This window comes from Drosophila tropicalis, unplaced genomic scaffold (genome assembly GCF_018151085.1).
Source record: "Drosophila tropicalis isolate 14030-0801.00 unplaced genomic scaffold, ASM1815108v1 contig_580, whole genome shotgun sequence".
Classification (NCBI taxonomy): Eukaryota; Metazoa; Arthropoda; class Insecta; order Diptera; family Drosophilidae; genus Drosophila; species Drosophila tropicalis.
This window is the reverse complement of record NW_027173057.1, coordinates 138,272-159,561: the sequence shown is the minus strand read 5'-3', so window position 1 is coordinate 159,561 and position 21,290 is coordinate 138,272. Positions and strand designations below refer to the sequence as shown.

Genomic DNA, 21,290 nt, shown 5'->3' with positions numbered 1-21,290 from the left:
CTTTTAGGTGTTACATTCAACAAGAAACACAGGTGGAACACCCACATTGACGCACTTTCCGTTTCTGTCTAAACGCCTAGATATTATTAAATGTCTTTCAGCACCTAAATTCGGATGCAGTACACTCACATTAATATCTATCTTTCAATCGCTTTTAGTGTCCAAAATAGACCTTGCCAATATATCGAAAGGCAGCACCAAGCCATTTAAAAAAAGGGGGGAGCATTTAGAACCACGCCAACGGCAAACTTACTGTTTGAAGCAAACGTCGCACCCCTTGAAGTCAGAAAAGAATTACTTACATCTAATCTCTTTAACCTCATAACCAATCAATAACGTAATAAAAAAATACAAACCACCGAAAGTGGGGAAAAAACATTCGGCCTTGGACAGAGTCCTCTTATCAAACAAGTCTATTGAAATCAGCATGGGACCTTCAAAGAAACTGAAACAAGAAGCACCCCATGGGCACTTAAGTCGAATGCAATAAATAAATACACAATTTAGCAGCTTTAGCAAAAGCGCAACGACTCCAGAAGTATATAGACAGCAGTTCCATCAATACAAATCAGAACAGAACAATAAAACGTTTATATATACATATGGTTCGCAAATAAATGAATCGACAGGTTACGCTATAACTACTGATACTGACGTTTTAAAAATTGGCTTTCTTCCGACATACTCAACTGTGTTTTCTTCAGAATTAATGGCTATACACGAAGCCATATTACTCTTAAAAGCAGGAAAACCAAAATTTGTTATTTGTTCAGATTCTCTCTCCTCCCTCAATGCCATAAAAAATATTAGCAACAATTCCTATCACATTGTTGAGATACGAAATCTATTGATAAGACTATTTCCAAAATTCTCCCTTCTGTGGATCCCTAGCCATATTAACATAAAAGGAAATGAGTTTGCTGATAAAACAGCAAAGAATGCTAGGCATTTTCCCCATACTTATACACCAAACCACAAAAATGCAGATATAAAAAACCAAATAAAAAAGTTGTATCACAAAAACCAACAAGATGCTTTCACATTAATTTCAATTAATTCAGAAAAAAATAGTATACAAAATTATCTTACATACAAGGATAAAGTAATGATCTCTCGTAAAGATGAAATTAAATATATACGTCTCCGACTGGGACATACAAAATTTAACACATGCACACTACTTGGACAAAAACATCTCAAACTTATGCCCCTTCTGTAACACCAACAACTCTATTATTCTTGACCATCTCCTTACCTTTTGTCCCACATTCATCCAAATCAGAGCACAATATTTTCCCCATCATTCACCAATAGCCTTATTATCCAACCCATCTTCAGAAAACATTAAATTAATAATAAAATATCTTAAAGAATGTAACATTTTTCAAATTCGACACAGTCATTAACAGATATATTAAATTAAGAAATGTTTAATATGAAAACAATCACGTTAAAAGTAACGAAGTTATTTACAAAAGTCACTGTTTTCGACCGATCGTTCCTATGGGAGCTATATGATATAGTCATCCGATCTTGATCAAATTTGGCACAGTCGTTTATAAGCGTAATAAACTCTCTAATATTAAGTTAATAACATAGAAAATAACGAAGTTATTGAGAAAAGTAACTGTTCGTGACTTTGGGGTTTGTATGGGAGCTATATGACATAGTGGTCCTAAGTTATTTACAAAAGTCACTGTTTTCGACCGATCGTTCCTATGGGAGCTATATGATATAGTCATCCGATCTTGATCAAATTTGGCACAGTAGTTTATAGGCGTAATAAACTCTCTAATATTAAGTTTCAAGATTGCTTTTTTCAAAAATTATAAAACATATCATTTTATTGTTTTAATTGTATCTACACAATATGAGGAATTATGTTTAAATTTAAGGTTAGGTCGAAACGGGGCTTACAACGCTGGATGAATTTTGTTTCCTCTGAACAAAAAAAAAAAAATAGTTAAAAAATGTCTTCGCAAATTTTGATAGTAAATGCACTGTCTAGACACTATTTTTTGTTGCATAAAAAAAATGGCAGTGTGTATTGGGAGCAAAATCGTGTATAAATTGTGACCATAAATCGTCTGAAAAAAAATGAATACGTTTCAATTTAGATGTTGTCAGGGTGTAAAATTATAAGCTGCAACAGGCACTACAGGATGCTTAAAATTTTGTATATTAACCCAGTATTTTTGCAAATAAAAAACCAATTTTTCCTTTTAACATCTGTTAAAATAATAACTTTTTCTTTGCAGGATGCTGGGAAACCCATATTCAGCCCATTAGTATCCGAAATCGCAAAAGTTAGAGAACACTTACAAAATTCTTTGGAAAAGGTAATTATGAGTAGTTCATATTTTCATATATAAAAGTGCTTCCATAGTTGAAACTTTCAACTTTGCGAGTAAATAAAATACAAAGTATAGTTTTGCACTTTTGCTAAACATGTAAAATATATTACAAAATCAAAATTTGGCCACTGATGCTTATTACCTACATAACTTTTTATACGGTGAAAAATCATAAGAATTTTTATGATTAGTTAATAAGTATACATATGTGTATAACTGGACCGTTAACTGATAAGAAATTTTGCGATAAATAAAACAACAAGTGCGCTCGCTTTCAGAGATAACTTTTGACTATATTCTTCATATTGTTCATTTTATTAACGAGGCGGAGCGGGCGAATTCGCTTCATGCGACTCCCACGTTTCGGCTCGCCCCTAAGTCCAAAACAAACATTAAATGACGACACGAACAATGCACTAGCGCTCATCTGCGCTACACCGGCCATTTTGGAGGGATATAAGGCCATCAAAAAATCGGCAAGGGTGCCAATTTGTGGATCGCTCTATTGTAGATCGACCCTTCCGACGTTTTAACGTCAATGACTCTGATTGCGCCGTCTGGCGCGACTCTTGTATGGAGGCCTTCCTCGAATTCTCAATGTTTTGTGAACTGGACCACAAAAATCTACGACGCAAATGCTAAACGGACGGACTCCTCTAACTCTGTCTGTCGGCAAATTTTCCATTATTTGCGTTGAAAGACGTGGCTTGTATTTATAACAGAGAACACAAGACCTCACTGTCTGACGGCAGACTTCTAAAGCGATCACAACCCATAGCTGTTCACGCAGGGTGCTCACTAAAGCTCATGGGCCAACATGACAATTCGATAAATGGAGATGACGGACATAGCTTCGAACAAATTGCTAGCGTTTTGAGAAAATGAGCGAAAATTTCGCATCGTATGCAATAGGAGCGTTTACAAGTCGCCCCCCAACTCTCAACAACGAAAATAAGCACCACGAACCAGTGTACTCGTGTTGAAAGGGAGTCAAACCTTGAAGTTTTTGACCCACTTTGGCGCTCTTACGAACCCTTTGAATATCTTCTCGAAATTTTTTATTTTGCAATATTTCAATAATTTTATGAAATGCCTCTTTTCGATCTGATGGTGATGGAATCACATCATCAAACGTGGTCGATCGTTTTTACATCTACGTATGAAACGGAACACAACAAAACATCCTTATCAATTTAGCATGTGACGAATAGGACGGATGATATCAACTAGAGCGTTCTCGTTAACTCTAAGAGTGAGCATGACAGCTGATTTTTATACCCTTGCAAAGGGTATTATAAAATTGGTCAGATGTTTGTAACGCACAGAAGGGCTATCGCGATAAATTTTTTTGGGGGATTTTTATTACCCGGGTGAGATAAAGTTTGAAAATTGTCAGGATCGGAACACTTTTTCATATAGCTCTAGAAGAAACATTTTCATAAAATTTTGAGTATCCCCATGAAATTTACTACTATGATAGTATTGGATATAAAATCTCAGATTCCAGATTCATTTGAAACTGAGCGGATAAATAGAACACAAGTTACAGTCAATATAAATCGGTTCAAACGCTGCCGGCAGCGTTGCTTGCTACTATGTCATCATCAAATCAACAAAGCATATGCATACACACACAGACGCAACGCTGTATGAACTGTATGTGTATGCGTGCCGTGCTTTGCTTAGGGAATGATGGAAGAAGAAAAAATTGTGTTAAAAAGAGAAATAATGTTTTGTTTGTGTATTGATGAATTGAGTTGCAGGACTGCAAGGGTATGTAAACTTCGGCATAGCCGATGTTAGCTTCTTTGATATTTTTATATATATGTACGTGTATGAATGTTTATGTATCACCAACAAAAAAAAATATAAAAAGAATAACGAGTCACTTTAGTATTCGATTTGCACTGTTTTCATTTTCACTGTCACTTAACTAGTCCCTGCTCGGGCGCCAATAATAAGAGTTTTTATGATTAGTTAATAAGTATACATATGTGTATAACTGGACCGTTAACTAATGTGAAATTTTGCGATAAATAAAACAACAAGGGCGCTCGCTTTCAGAGATAACTTTCTTATTCTTATTCTTCTATTCTTCATATTGTTCTTTTTACTAACGAGGTGGGGCGGGCGAATCCGCTTCATGCGACTCTAATCTAATCTATCTAACTAAAAAGCAGTATACCTACCAACAAAAAAGCAGTATACCTACCAACAAAAAAGCAGTAAAGGGCTCCAGGTTGTGGTAAAGGGGATTGCGCCATCGGTCCCAACTCAAGAAATAGCAGACGCATTGGCCGAAAAAAAACTTTGCGGTTAAGTCTGTTGTCAACATCATCAACAGGAACAAAGTCGCACAGCCGCTCTTTAAAATCGAGCTCCAACCAGATGCAAAGCGGTCGAAGCCAAATAAAGTGCACCCAATCTACAACCTTCTATTCTATATTCTATAGCTTCTATTGCACAGAAGAATCACCGTAGAGGAGCCCCATAAGAGATACCAACCACCGCAGTGCAAAAACTGCCAGAAATACAACCACACCTCCAACAATTGCAACTTTAGGTCAGTGTGTGTTGGCTGTGGCGAACATCATAAAGATGGCATTTGCACCAAGAACAGAAATAACGTCGCACTAAGACAATACAGTAACTGTGGAGGGAACCACACGGCCAATTACAGAGGATGTCCTGTCTTCAAGGATGTTAAAGCACACCTAAAAGGGCGCAAACCCCCACCTGGACCAAAGGTCATCTACATACAACGCATCCAACACTACACCGGGGGTATTATTCGCCAAGGCTGTTAGATCATCTAACATGCATGTTACAACCAGCCCCAGTGTATCTTTCGCTAGCGTGCTCCGAACTGGACAGACGGAGCCCGCGAAAGAGACCCCGTCGCTTCACCATCTGCAGAATCCGCCACCTAGCGCACCAGAACTTGGCCAGCAAAGTCCAAGTGGTTTAGAGGCCCTATTGATCTCACTTAATTAAAATTTTCAATAGACGTAGTCGTACAACCCTCAGTACGAACAAGTGGCCCCCGGGCCTGTTACGAATGACCCTAAGTAAAGTTAATGTTACAACCTCTACTCACTCCGACCTAAGTGCATAGGCGTATTACATATATAAACATAAATTAAACTAAAGAAATAGAAAATATTAAATGTAATAAGATAATAGGTTACATATAAAAAGAAAACAGGATAGGAAAGGAAAAAAGATGATTACAACTAATTACGAGCGAGGAAGGACAAGATCGCATTTTTTATACCCGGAAGCGATGCACAGTGGGGCCTTCTGGCATTTAGCATTGCAAAAATCATAGCGTTTAAACCAATAAATCGATTTCAAAAATTTAAAAAGCATATGATAAAGAATACCTTAAGCTTCAAAATGAATGTTTGTCAAAAGTGCTGGGTGTTCGTGGTGCTGTAATATTCAAGGTCAAAGTCAGAAAATATTTCCAAGTATGTTTTTCCTTTAAAAATGGATCGAAACCCGATTTTTTTCAATCACAAATGGAATTTTTCATTGTTTTAGACGACTATGTAACATTTTTTAATGTTTTAATTTGATTTTTTAACATAATTACAAAAAGAAAAAAAAATTTTTTTGTAATTTTTTTTTTAGGTTAATTTTGAAAATTTGCTATTGATTTCTGATTTTCTTCAAAATAATTTTCAATATTTACATCAGTATCTAATAAACTCAACATTTCGGGACTATAGTTGCTATTTTCCAAATCCTTTCGTGATCGCACGTGTCTCAGTGATGCAATAAGTGGGTCCGAAGAGGCTGCTAGCATGTTAAAAGGTCTTCATTTTGTCTAACACGATAAGTTTTTAATGTATTAGTGTATCTGAACCTTTTGTAGTCCTTGTTTTTACATTCCTGTGCTTCTTCGGATAGCTCTCCAAGTGGTAAACACTGATATTCTATTAAATCCTTTCCGTGAGCCAAAATCCTATGTACCGTTGGGGTAAGTTTTTTTTTGCGGATACAATTCAGTCAAAAGATGAGCAGTCTTTGAAGTATATTCGGCAAATTTTTCACCATTTACCATTTCCTTGCAATTTATAACATTTAAGATAACAGCCAACCGTTTAATGATCTCTTGACTAACCCCTGTTATAAAAGATGTCACTTCATCATTTTCAAAAAATCTCCTTGAAAGATTTCCATCATTCGTGTTTCGGTATTACCCTTTTTGTATTAATTAGGTAAACAACTTAATATTTACATCCAATTAGGTAAACGGAAATAAAAACGACCAACCCACAAATAGGACAAACTTTTCATCAACTTAAATAACAAGTCTTGTCAATAATAAGTCTTGTCATTTTTTCCAAAGCAGGTAATTAGCAATTTATCATTGTAGAAAGGCATATATGTAAACAGGTAGTATTTGCAAAACAGCATTACGCAATGTTATCATTTAAATACAAAGAAGCTACAGGCCAATACGCATGCGCTCTTCTTCTTCCTTAAACCTGCAGCGCATTTTTTAGGCGAGGTTGCCTTAGTTTTATGGCTTACGCATCGCTGTCGCAGGTCTCCGCATATTGGGACTATATACATCTGATAGGTAAATATTTCACCTACCTAGTGTATGTAGTCCGGTATTGATACTCGTTGAGTCTTGCTAGTTTTATTCCATCAAAGTTCAAAAAATGCCAATATTTAGTACATTTTTTAAACGCTTCTAGTTCAATAACTATTTAAGTAATTATTAAAATTTATGAAACATGCTATTAATAAAGAACATACTTTTCAGATAAAACCAAAAAATCCAAGATCGATTGTTGAAATCGCCCAATATTCAGTTTTAAAGTTGCGATTTTTTTTAAAAATTATCATTTTTTCCTTTTCACTAAAAATGTCTCAACTTTGGGCGCCTCTAGCACCCATAAATCTCAACCGATTTAAAAAATTTTTCGGATTCATAATCTCTGAAGTATTTCCTATCGATTGCATATATAATTTTTGCCAAACGCGATCATGAAAAAACGTATTTTTGCAACGCTATCCGAGCAGAGGCCCAACTGTGCGATGTTTCGGAACCGATAACGTGCCAAAGTCTGTTGTAGTCACTACATAGTATACGAAAAGGTTCATGCAGAGAAAGTTAGTTGTGCAGGTGGGAAGTATAAGCGGTGTGAAATTGCGGGTCCTTCTAGAACAGAAACGTTAATTTGACTCAACAGCTCGGAAGAGTCAATCTCACCATTCAAAAATTTGTAAAGAAAAGTTACACCAAGCATAGTTCTACGGTTAGTTAAAGAAGGAAGGTTAATTAACTGAAGTCAAATAGAATAAGATGGAAGTTGTACAATTGGATCCCAGCGCAAATTACGAAAGGCAAAGAGTAAAAAGTGTTTTTGTACAGATTCTAATTTGTTTTGATAAAACTTATATTGAGGAGATCAAAGGAATAAAGAAGTAAAAAGTGAAGTTGATAGTATTTGGATCCTTGAACTCTTTCGAACAGCGCTTTATAAAGCCAAGAACACTCTTAGCCCTACTAACAGTAGTCGATGTACATATGCTGATTAAAACTTGGTTTTTGGTCTATTAAAATCCCCAAATCTTTTACAACCAAGGAAGTATTATTAATTCTTAATATTAATTCCAATTAAAATCGTTAATTGGGGAGAACGTCGATAAAAAGACATAACTTTGCACTTAAAACAGTTTAGAGAAAACAAGTTAGCCCTACACCACCCCTGAAAAACATTCAGGTCAGCTTGCGAGGTATGACATGAGAAAGAGTCTACGAGAGAGTCTAAGGTGACTCTAGGGGTACACAGTCATTAAAGATTGAGCCAACAGTGGTATAAAATAAAGAAATTGCGGAATTTATATCCATACAAGTGTATAAATTGGATGATAACTAACCTCTGGTAATACCATTGGACTAGTTCTGGCTACTTCACAAAACTTGGATAAGAAGTAAAATTCAGCTGGCCCAACGAAAGCTCAAACAGATTATCAATAAAATCGTGACACCCAGAGGGCAGCAACGTTTTGCTACCATTAAGTGATGACCAAGTCATAGTGGGCAGGTTAAAGTCCCCAAGGACAATTAATAACAAAAATGGAAAAACGACTAAAAGATACTGTAACGCATATAAATTCGATACTACTTGAGACAGGTAATGTTATCAGACTCGATGACATGGCGGAATCTACAGTAATAAGAACTCCACGACTGTGGCGTCAAAAACTTCAGGTTTTAACCAAGTCTCAGTAAAGACAATTAGATCAAAATCAAAGGACAAAGGACTATCTACAAAGAGTTTAGTAAATCTAGTATTAAGGCCTCTGACATTCTGATAGCCGACAGAGAAGGAAGTTGTTAGTTTTTTGACAGAGTAGAAGAAGGAATAGATAAAGAAGGAGTGGGAATAGATAAAGAAGAAAGAGGAATAGATGTTGAAGGAATCCTTGTTTGGCCCCGTGTCTTCCTTTTTCTGGATGTAAATTCCTTCACAATTAAGTTTTTCGGCCAGAAGCTAGAACTGCAGATACAGTCAAAGAACTCAAATGGAACACTGATTTGAAAAGATGAAATTTCTCTAGAACAGAGGTAGGCACCCATAGCCCGTGCGGGCACTTTTCTTCGGCATATGATCGTTTTACCATCTGTGTGCATGCCGTATTCAACACGAAGTGCACTTGAGAGCGTAAAAACAGAATTAGTCTGTTGCAGCATTTCGACGCGAGCGCATCTATATCGCGTTGTTGGATAAATGCACATGAAACCATTAATTTGGGGGTTGTTTTCTTATTTTTTATTTTCTTGCAGCAGATCATCGATTGTGCTGGTTTGAGCGATATTTTACCCACTTTTCATTTTTCGCAGTGTAAAGCACACACATACACTGACAGTTTGAGCTGGCTCTCTTTGGGCCTACCCCTGCTCTAGAATATGAAAATTTCAACTTTTCTATGGATATATTGGAGACATTCAGTTTAGCACGAATGTGGGCCATGACATCATCCGATGTAGCATCAGGGAGAAGTCTCGAAACAAAAATGTGTTTTTTAGGTGGCACTCCCACCAATGGTTTCAGCATTGCAGGTATTGCATCAGCTACCGCATTAATTGTAGCATCAGTTGCAACAAGTGGCACTCCGGTACTACTATCACTAGAATCTCTATCGGCAATATCCATTGGTGTAGACTACAGACATCGTCTGTGGAATTGGAGTTTGCATTGGTTGAGAAGGGGTCGGAACCGATAAACGCAAGGACAAATCAGAAGTCTGTTCTCCCGCCTTCTTACGCTTTCGAGACTCAGTCAGTAGCGTTAAACTACTAAACTGAGACTCGACAGCTTTAAACTCTTGAGAGAGTTTAAGAAAACTGGCGTACAGACTCATCAGGTTATACTTTGCTTGCCGCATGAAAAGTTCCATTTCATCCTCCACGATTCGGCATGACTCACATCCCCAATTGAGACCCTTTTTTTGATCTAAATGATCCTTTACTCTGCATGTAAAAACGGCGCACTTAACATGCACTGTAGTTTTACACAACCAACAGTACATAAAACTATTCAAGGGTGGGGAGGGCTGCAAACAATTTTTAATTGAACAGACAGGCATTATGTTATAAGTTGAATTAGTAACCAAACAAATAAAAATGAGAAATGTTTTGGTATTAAAATATATAACTCACTCTGAGGTCCAGAAATAATAAGAAAGAGAGATATTGAAGGTGCACAAGGGTTAAAAGAGAAAGGGAGCACTGACTTAGTGATATAGAGTCCAAATTACAGGCACATAACAGACTGCAGTATGAGCGCAAATAACGGCTGAAAGAAAAAGAAAAAAATGAAATATAGGTGGGAGAGAAAGGAAGAAAAGAAACCAACAAAGGTTATAAACAGAATTAAAATTGTTAAAAATTATTAACACAAACACACAAAAACGCAAACGAGTGATACGGTGCAAGTTAGATTAAATAATATAATATAATTTTCGATCGCGATGCCGATAAAACAAAATAAAAAAATTGTAAAATCAGTTAAAAACGCGGGAGCTTAAAAATAACACGACCGTCTTTCTCGAGAGCGTTGATGACCACTTTTATGACGTTCATACAAAGCTGCATGCAGGAACTGATGCGGAATCAAAACCTGCTTATCCAGAAGCTTATCGATGATAAAAAATGTCTTCCCTACGTCTATGTCGTTGGAATACTAACGGCATCTCCAAGCACAAAAACGAACTGCAACAATTCTTAGACTCATGTGAAATCGACGTTTTGCTGATTTCGGAAACACATTTAACATCAAAAAATAATTTTCAAATACCAAAATATACCTTCTAAGCAACAAACCATCCAGACAGAAAAGCTCATGGCTGGACTGGTATCCTAATCAAAAACCGTATAAAACACTCGTTCCTCAACAGATTTGAAACACAGCACCTACAAGCAACTGCTAGAACCGTCCAAACCAAGACCTCAAATACTTGATCGCCCATATAGGCTTACAAACAACAAAACAAATTGGCTTAAATTTAAAATGTACATGAGTGCCCTCATTGACCCTTCGCCGAAACTGGATGCTGCAGAGGACATTGACATGTGCGTCTCTGCACTTGAGTCGATGATAAGAGCCGCAGCAAGAGTGTCATGCCCCTACTTACACTAAACCTGTTGACGTCTAAGAAGAGAATGGCAGATTACTCGATAACCAGCAGCAAATCTTCGCCCAAGGCATGCCAATCGCAACCTCTCCAAGGCGTTAAGACAAGAGGAAAGCTGGCTCAAAGGAAATACATAGAAAAGCTCAGTCCAACCAGCACTAAACATCCTCTGTGGAAAGCCCACCCAACTTTAAGCGCTCCTACAGAGACAGTTTCACCGAAGGCGTCCAGCCGGTGGATGGGCCCGCAGTGACGAAGAGATGGCATCCGTATTTGCCACACATCTTAAAATGGTTTTCCAGCCAAATCCCATATCAAACTTATTTGTACTTCCCCCTTCGAGCACATTAACGGATAGTGAGTACTCGGAACTCCAACCGGATGAGATCACTGCAGTTATTAAAAACCACATAAAGCCGAACAAAGCCCCTGGCCATGACCTAATCACACCGAAAATGATTCTAGGAAAGGTCCACTATCATCATGATTCCTAAAGTGGGAAAGAAAAAAACCCAGCCATCATCCTGTAGGCAAACTATTTGGCCTGCCATGTCTTTCGAAGCTTTTTGAAAAGGCCCTGCAGATCCGACTAAACTCATTTCTGGCATCGGAGAACACAATCCCTTCACACCAGTTCGGCTTCCGCGAAAAACACAAGTCAACGCGTGAACAAGTCAATCGCATACCATCCGAAATACGAACAGCACTCGAACTAAAAGAATACTGTGCGGCTGTATTTCTCGCCGTTGGCCAGGCTTTCGATAGAGTTTGGCTGAAGGGTCTGATGTTCAAAAACCGGCAAAAACTCCCACAGTACACCCACAAACTCATGGAATCTTACGCTGTAAGATGTAATGGCTCCGTCTCGGCTGACTTTGAAATCAAAGCACGGCAGTGTACTCGGCTGCTCTACCTGCTGTACACTGCAGATTTACCAACGAGTTTAGGACTTACAACGTCTACTTTTGCCGATGACACGGCAATCCTCAGCAGATCCAAATGCCCAATAATCCAAATGCAAAATTAGAGGAACACCTCAAGGTGGTAGAGGAATGGCTAGCAACCTGGCGTATCCGGGTCAACGAGCAGAAATGCAAACATGTCACATTTACGCTTAACAGAAGAAACTGTCCAGCTCTAATGCTAAACAACGTACCAATTCCTCAAGCCGTGGATGTCACTTACCTTGGCATCCACATAGACAGAAGACTAACTTGGCGCAAGCTCATCGAAGCAAAAAAGTCACAGCTTAAACTGAAAGCGAGTAGCTTACATTGGATCATCAAGGCTCGGTCCCCTCTACGTCTGGAGTATAAAGTCCTCCTATACAACTCCGTACTGAAACCCATCTGGACTTACGGTGCCCTACTATGGGGTTATGCAAGTACCAGCAATGTCGACTTCATACAAAGAGCGCAATCGAAGATTTTAAGATCAATGACGGGGGCACCGTGGTACGTACGGAACGACAACATTTAAAATGACCACTATTAATTGGTACGGCAAGTTTTTTTTCAAAGTTCGAATTTCAATTGGTTCTTTTTATACTTTTTGGAAAGGTTATTTTATTATATTTCATTTGGTCAAAATACTAATTTGTTTCATATCAGAAAAACTTAAAAAGTTTATTTAAATGAAATCATGTCAAAAACACTAAAAAATAGTGTGACCGTTATTAATTGGTACGGCAACTTTATTAAAAAAAAAAAACTCGAGAAGAAGCGAAAATATAGAAAGACACTGCAAGAATAACGGTGCATAGAATGTAACGATAAAAGAAAACAAAAACATGTAACTTTTACTTGTCGTTTTAATCCAATTTAACCTAATTTCGTCAAAGATGGTTCGAGTCAAGCCGGTGTGTGAGCAAATTCGGAGTTTGTTCATTGAAAAAGTTAAAATTGGAAACAGCTATGGCGAAATATCGAAGAATCTTAATCTTGCTTAATCAACGGTGCAGAATATACAGCCAACAGAGGTCGTGTCTCAAAGATTACTCCACGCGACTTAATAGCTTTTGAGACTCTTATAAGGCAAAATAGGCAAGGCAATGCTAGAGATATGTCCTCAAAGTGGTCTAAAATGATTGGAAAATCCGTAAAACGCGAATGGACTCGTATACAAATGAAAATAAGGGGATATGGCTTCTACAAGGTATGATTTACATCAGTTCCATGTTGTATAGCACATGTTATATTCGCATATTGAAACTTTTAGGCTAAAAAGAAACCTTTGCTAACATCTTTGCAAAGAAAAAGCGGTTGCTATGGGCTAAACACAGTCGGAACTGGGTGCAGAGGCAGTGGACAGTAGGAACTGGATGCAGAGGCAGTGAAACTGCATTATTTTTAGCGATGAATCGAGAAGTGTGGAACACAGAGTCATACGCAATAGTAAGAAATCGTATCACAAAGATTGCTTACAACGCACGGTAAAGTTTCCCACGAGAACAATGGTGTGGGGATGTATGTCTGGAAATGGTGTAGGAGAGCTCCACTTTATAGATGGCACTGTGAATGCAGAAAAATACAAAGATATTTTGCAAAAGTTCCTCATTCCATCAATACCGAAGCTTTCTGACTGTGGGGAATATACGTTCCAAAAAGATGGTGCAGCTCCTCATACCACAAAATCCACCAAAAATTGGCTTCAGGTGAATGGCAATAATTTGTTAGACTGGCCATCATCAAGCCCAGACCTGAGCCCAATAGAAAATATTTGGGGTTTGATGAAAAAAAAGTTGCGAAATGACCCTCAGTGCACCCTGCCTGGATCAAAGTCAAAAATTCAAGAAGTTTGGGATTCAATAACTCCAGAAGATTGTAAAAACCTAGTTAATACTGTAAGAGATCGAATTAGGGCAGTCATTTTAAATAAAGAAGATGTTACACAGTTTTAATAACAAACAAAGTTGGCGTACCAAACAATAATGGTCACACTATCTTTGGTGTTTTTTACATGGTTTCATTTAAAAAAACTTTTTAAGTTTTTCTGATATGAAACAAATTAGGATTTTGATACCAAATAAAAAATAATAAAATAACCTTTCCAAAAAGTGTAAACTTGTATGTTGAATTAGCAATTGAAGATAAATAGAACCAATTGAAATTCGAACTTTGAAAATAAAAACTTGCCGTAACAATCAATAACAATAGAACTAGTCTTAAAAGAAACGACAGACCAACCCAATAATACGTGATTAGGGCCGCCTGCAGTATCCCCAGAATTTAGCTTAAGTACTAGACTAAGAAAAATATCTCAAACTTGTTGTTAGGCTCTGATTTAAGTGTAGATTCAACAAATATTTTACGCGTAAAAAAAAAAAAAAAAATTACCACTGTGATAGCGTTTTGCATTACACACTCAACTACACAAAGATCCGCAACAGTTGTACGTCGGAGAAGGCCGCCCTGATAATTGTTCAACACATCAATATTTGGCGTTACAATATTTTTTGGATCATTCTGGTTTTGATTTATTGCTACACTTCCTGCACGAACAGTACCAAGTTTGAATCGAACGATGCATTTTAATTGTGGTATATGACATTCCTAATCATTAGCCAGCCACGCACAATGGGGCCTTTTGGCATTTTACATTGCAAAAATAGCTTCTAAACCAAAAAAGCGATTTGAAAAATTTAAAAAGCATATGATAAAGAACACCTTAAGCTTTAAAATGTTTGTCATGAGTGCTGGGTGTTCGTGGTACTGTAATATTCAAGGTCAAAGTCGGAAAATAGTTCCAAGCATGTTTTTCCTTTCAAAATGGATCGAAACCCGGTTGTTTTCAATCACAAATAGAATTTTTCATTGTTCTAAAGGACTATGTAACATTTTTTAATGTTTTAATTTGATTTTTTAACATAATTATGACAAAAAACAATTTTTTTTTTAAAATTTTTTTTTTAGGTTAATTTTGAAAATTTGCTATTGATGGCTGATTTTCTTCAAAATAATTTTCAATATTTACATCAATATTTAATAAACTCAACATTTCGAGACTATAGTTGCTATTTTCCAAATACTTTCGTGATCGCACGTGTCTCAGTGACGCAATAAGTGGGTCCGAAGAGGCTGCTAGCATGTTAAAAAGGTCTTCATTTTGTCTAACACGAGAAGTTTTTAATGTATGTATTAGTATATCTGAACCTTTTGTAGTCCTTGTTTTTACATTCCTGTGCTTCTTCGGATAACTCTCCAATTGGTAAACACTGAAATTCTATTAAATCCTTTCCGTGAGCCAAAATCCGATGTACCGTTGGGGTAAGTTTTTTTTGCGGATACAATTAAGTCAAAAGTTGAGCAGTCCTTGAAGTATATTCGAAAATTTTTTCACCATTTACCATTTCCTTGCAATTTATAACATTCAAGATAACAACCAACTTTTTAATGATCTCTTGACTAACACCTGTTATAAAAGATGTCATTTCATCATTTTCAAAAAATCTCCTTGATGAGATGCCCATCTCCTTCATCAATCCCATTTCAAAATCACTTAAGTTTTCACATTTTGCACAAACAAATAAAACTGTCTTGAATTATATTGACAAATACTATTCAGTCCGTATTTAAGGTGTTTGCAGTTATGAAGTTAAAAATAAACTGTTGCAAACGAGAGGAACAATTAGCTCTTAATGTTATATTTTTTGAATTAACTAGGTAGAACGAAAAATCGGTATTACTCTTTTTCTTATCTGTCAAAAAGTCTGATATTTGCGAACGGCCTACAATCTTAGCACAGCAAATAACGAAGTTATTGATGAAAGTCACTGTTTACCACCAATCGTTCCTATGGGAGCTATATGATATAGTCACCCGATCTTGATTAAATTTTTAATTAATAGCTATGTTTTGCTGTTGTTTATAACAATTGCTAAAAGTAACTAACGTCACTGTTCGTGACTTTGCAGTTTGTATGAAAGCTAGTGGTCCGATCCGGTCTAGGAGGAGATTGCGTTGATCTAGACGGACGGACTGACGGACATGTCCATTTGAACTCGTCTCATCGTGCTAATCAAAAATATATATAATAGTGGACAAAAGTATTTTGTAAAATCGTTTTTTTCTGGAAACTGAGAGAAGTAACGGTATCCTTTAAATTTTTAAAAGAGAGATGGTATCAAAGCTTATAATCTTATCGTCTGCCGGACAACCAACCAACCCGGCTGCGCCGGTTTCTCTAGTCTGCATCTTTGGGACGACTGTCCACTTAGTCAGAATGAGATACAGGCTCTGTTGGGTCATTGGCGAGGAGTAGAGGAGTGGTTTAGTGCAAAGAGCCTGCGTGAAGACTCTCTGAGTCCACCAGCAGGCAGTGCGGTGTAACCAAAAAAATCGAAGCTGCAACAAGTTAGGGGCAAGAGCGAGGTGTCAGAAATGGGAGCATTACTGGAGGAAATAGCCGAACGCATGAAGCCAAAAAGGGAGGGAGGCAATACGAATGCTCTCAGAGGCAAAGTAGAGAGACTGAAAGAATTGCAGCAAGCATTGAGCATCATTCTGTGCAACGACTTTGAATCAGTAGTGGCATGCCCCAATTGCACAAAAGTGTCCCTCGACACCAGAGGGCAACAAACGGAGAAGCCGCAACAGCCCAGGATGCTCCGCCAGAGAGCCAAGGACAGCGAGACCAGCGAAACAGACGCCGACAAAGAAACGCCCACCTGCTATTTTGGTGCAAGGAAGAGGAAATCTGCCCTTCAGCGAAATGCTAAAACTGTTGCCAGGACGAAATACTGATCGCAGTGGGTGAGAGCGTTAGCACCGTTAGACGCGCAGCGAAGGGAGACTTGTTGCTGGAACTGGACCCAGCTGGGGCCGATTTAGGCACGACATTGTTCTAGCCCTGGCCGGCAAGGTGGAGGCCCAAGCCCTGACAAATAAGGTGATAGTGGACATTCTGGACCTGGATGGGGAAGCCTCTAAAGCGGAGATTACTCAGGCTCTTTCAAAGCAGCTGAGTTTGAAGGTGGCGGAAGAGGACGTCAAAAGCCTTCGTCCGGCCCATGGCGGGTACCAAAGGGCTACGCTTCGCGTCCCTGCAGGTGTGGCCGATGCTGTCCTGAAAGCTGGCAACCTCAAGATTGGGTATTCTGTGTGCCGCACTCACCTGAACACGGCGACTGTCAGGTGCTACAGATGTCTTGGTTTTGGCCACGTCGCCGCCGCATGTTTGAATCCTGTGGACAGGACAAATTGGTGCCTAAGGTGTGGAGGAAAGGACCATACGGTGAAGGAATGCAGATACGGCTTAATTGTTGCTTACGCAAGGCCCAACGTATAGTCAATAGAGCGCATGGGGCTGGCAGCCAGCGTTGCCCATCGGCATCCAAGAGCGGACCAAACGTGCTGCATTCTCGAAAGCAACATGATTAGATCCCTACATATAAGTTTTAACCACTGTGTGGCAGCCCAGGAGCTGCTTAAGCTTACTCTAGTGGAACAGAAGTGCGATGTGGCCCTTGTTAGCAAACCATATAGGTTAAAACCCAGCGTTAAAAATGCGCGCAGCGGAACAGACAAGGACGCCATCATCGTGTGCAGCACTCTCGTCTAACCCCTGACAAAACTGCGGGCTACGAGACATTTTACACGTGGATGCATAGGCAAGATTTGTGTGTACATTTGCTACTTCCCTCTGAGTCTCTTATTCGATGAATTCTGGGAGACCGTCGACGAGCTGGCAGCTGACGCTCGGTTGCACACTTTCTGCCTTATCGCCGGGGATTTCAACGCCTGGGCAGTGGATTGTGGCAGCACTTTCACAAACACCAAGGGACGAGCGGTTTTGGAGACGTTTGCACAACTGGACATAACCCTGCTAAACAGCGGCGGTAGAAATACATTCTGCACCGCCAGCGACCACGAGGCCATCCTGACCGTTCTCGGCTCCAGAGAAATCATGTTATTGCCTATCCCTCAAGAGAAGGCGTACAGAGCCAGCAGTATGAGAGAGTGCAATTTTAAAACCTCTCTAAACGAGGCAGTAATACAGGTGGACACTGCTGAAAACATGGCGAACTGCTTGGCTAGTGCAGTTCTTTAGGCGTGCGATGCTAGCAGGAGCAAACGGAGGATCTACACAGGGCCACACCGCGGTGGCATGCGTTGCAACGCATAGAAGGAAGCATTTCCGACCATATAAAGTATTTATATTCTTGATCAGCATGACGAGGCGAGTTTACATAGCCATGTTCGTCCGTCCGTCGACTGGATCAACGCAAACTCCTCCTAGACTATTAGAGCTATAGAGTTAAAATTTTGTATGTATACTGCAGGGGTTGTATATCTCGGACTCAGCCGGATCGGACCACTATATCATATTGCTCCCATACAAACGCCAAAGTCACGATCAGTGACTTTTTTCAATAACTTCGTGGTTTTCTGGGGTATTGTCGTAAAACTTAAGATTAGTGAGCCTATTACAGTTTTTAACGACTGTGCCAAATTTGATAAAGATCGGGTGACTATATCATATAGCTCCCATAGGAACGATCAGTGGAAAACAGTGACTGTGATCAATATCTTCGTTATTTCCTATGATTGTAGGCCAATCTTTCGCAAACATAAGCCTTTTTAGATAAAAGGTAATGAAAGAGTTACCAAAAAAGTTGCAAGGGTATACAAACTTTGACGCGGTCGAAGTTAGCCTCGGCCCTCTGGTTTCTTGTTGCGCGCTCTCGAGGAAGTCTACTGCCACTTATTCTTAGCTGCCACACACCTCTTTCTGCATAACAGGTGTAATTTAATTTGAGTGGAGTTTGCCTATCTCGTCTTTACATAAATATATAATTTTATTGTCACGATGCAAGGAATTCTTTATATTCCTTTGGAAAATAAAACTGTTCGATTTTAGAAAACGTCTAGACTTGTTGTTAAATAGCAATGGCATCAGTCGTCGTCTTTTTTCACCTTATTCGTATTTTCTACGTAAATTCTATGCGAGGGAGTTAGAAAGGAAATGCTTTGCGCCTCTTTATAATAAAAAATTTTTTGCTTAGAAAAACACGTTTTTATACCATTACAGAGGGTATTATAAAATTGGTCAGATGTTTGTAACGCACAGAAGGAGACGTTTCCGACCCCATCAAGTATATATATTCTTGATCAGCATGAGAAGCTGAGTAGATATAGCTATGTCCGTCTGTCCGTAAGAGCTATCGGTCTGAAATTTTTGTGTGCTTTTTATTATCTGGAGCAGATAAAGTAAGAAAATTGTCAGGATCGGACTACCATATCATATATGTAGCTCTAGAAGAAACATTTTGAAAAAAAAATTCATAAAAATTGGAGTATCCCCATGAAATTTGCTAATATGATAGTATTGGATATAAAACATGAGATCCCAAAATTTCAATCCGCTCGGATAAATAGAACACAAGTTACAGTCAAAATAAATCGGTTCAATCGCTGCCGGCAGGGCTGGTTGCTGCCTACTACGTCATCATGAAATCAACAGAGCACATGCATACACACACAGACGCAACGCTACATGAACTGTATGTGTATGAAGTAGTATGAAGAGTAAAATTGTTTTGTTTGTACATATATTAATGAATTGAGTTGCAGAAAACAAATTTTGAACATGTAAAATTATTATTGTCAAGAACTGCAAGGGTATATAAACTTCGGCATAACCGAATTTACTACTTTGATATTTTAGTTGTTAAACAGTAATTTAACTTTTTTTATTTCAGATTGATGAAGTTGATTTAAACACTGGAGCTAAGACAGAACTTTTAACGCGTATATTATTTTTAGAAAATGATAATAAGATATTAAACTCTACTATCTCTGAATTAAGTCATTTATACAGGAAAGTGACTAAACGACTGGATGTGGTTGAACAAATAATTAAGCTTCCTAATGGAAAGGAAACTAGTAATAAAGATAACCAGTTCGATATATTTTTATCCGAAAGTGATGAGGAAATTTCTAAAAAGACGTGGATAAGAGAACAACGATTAGCTGAATATTCAGCAAAAAAATCAAGAAAACCAAATATGGGTGGACGAAACGAATCTTAAGGTCATGGAAAAAGAAATTAGAAAAATATTTTCAGACGGATTATTATAGGGGGCGTCAAAATTTGTATCAGTGGCATTTGGAATACAGAAACTAAGTATTTCCTGCGTTGTCGAAGATGAAACAGTTTCTATTGATTGGCTGACTGTTGATGTTGCTGCTTTTAATACAATTTAGGAAATTTTTGTTGAAAGATTTAAATGCTGCATCTATTATTTTTGATTATAAACGTTTTAGCATTGAATAAAATTTTGAAATAAAATCCTTAAAAAAAAGTTATTATTGAATATTATTTATTAGTCTTTTATTCTAAGTAAGTCTAAACAAGTATGACTCTCACTTATTTGTTTTTAGTCATACTGATATGTGTAAATTGCCATGCAATTTAATATGGACAAAAAGACAAAAGAAAAAAAGAGGGCGTCCAACGGTTAGACACTAAAGAAGTTGTTCACGCCACCGGGTGAACAGCAGAGAGTGAGGGCTAGGGTTTTTCCCAAAACCGAATTCGGTCATACTGAGGAGGGTGACGAAGGGTTCTCCTGTAAATCGCCATAATCAATCTAATCCGAGTTTTTCACCCGAACACCCGTTCCTTCTCTTCAGAATTTTCTATCTCGAAATTTGTAGACTTTTAACCCGAAACATTTCGTGTGTGTCGGCCACCTGTGCATTTAATAAAGCATAAGTTTTTTAACCGAAGTTATCGCGCGTTATTAATTCATCCCTCGCTCACCCAGAAGAAATTGGCACCAGCCAACCACTTGTAATTTATTGGGATCCTTCCGCCCCTCCACGAACATTGGTCCTTCGAGCCGGATATCCTTCCGCTATTCCAGCTTGCATCGGCGGAATTCCTGATAAGTACAACATTTCTTATTAAAAATCTCATTCACACTATATTCCATTACAAACTTATAAAAGTGTGAGGTTTCCCGCTCTTCCATAGCGACCTACACACTTTTGTATACTTGTATGTACATACCTGACCTGTTCCAAGGGTTACATGGTATTTCCCGATCATTTTTGTGTTTATGAAGTGCATTTTTTTTTCCATTCTTCGAAATTCGGATTGTCCAAAAGTCCAATTGCATAGCAATACATACATACATACATACATATGTATGTATATACACACATATGCATTCCTACATGTAAAAACAGTAGAGGTGCTTAATAATCGAGAATTTATAAAGTACCACTTACCTTTACTTAAAGTGTACAGCACACTCCACGGGCTGATCATTAGTCC

At 38.1% G+C, this 21,290-nt stretch overlaps 1 long non-coding RNA gene across 1 annotated transcript; it reads left to right on the top strand.

Moving 5' to 3' along the window:
- The first annotated feature begins 2,255 nt into the window (after nt 1-2,255).
- Nucleotides 2,256-20,330, top strand: LOC137575642 (uncharacterized). Its single transcript, XR_011032214.1, has 2 exons — nt 2,256-2,339; nt 19,711-20,330. It is a non-coding gene; the product is annotated as an uncharacterized lncRNA (long non-coding RNA).
- The last annotated feature ends 960 nt before the right edge of the window (nt 20,331-21,290 follow it).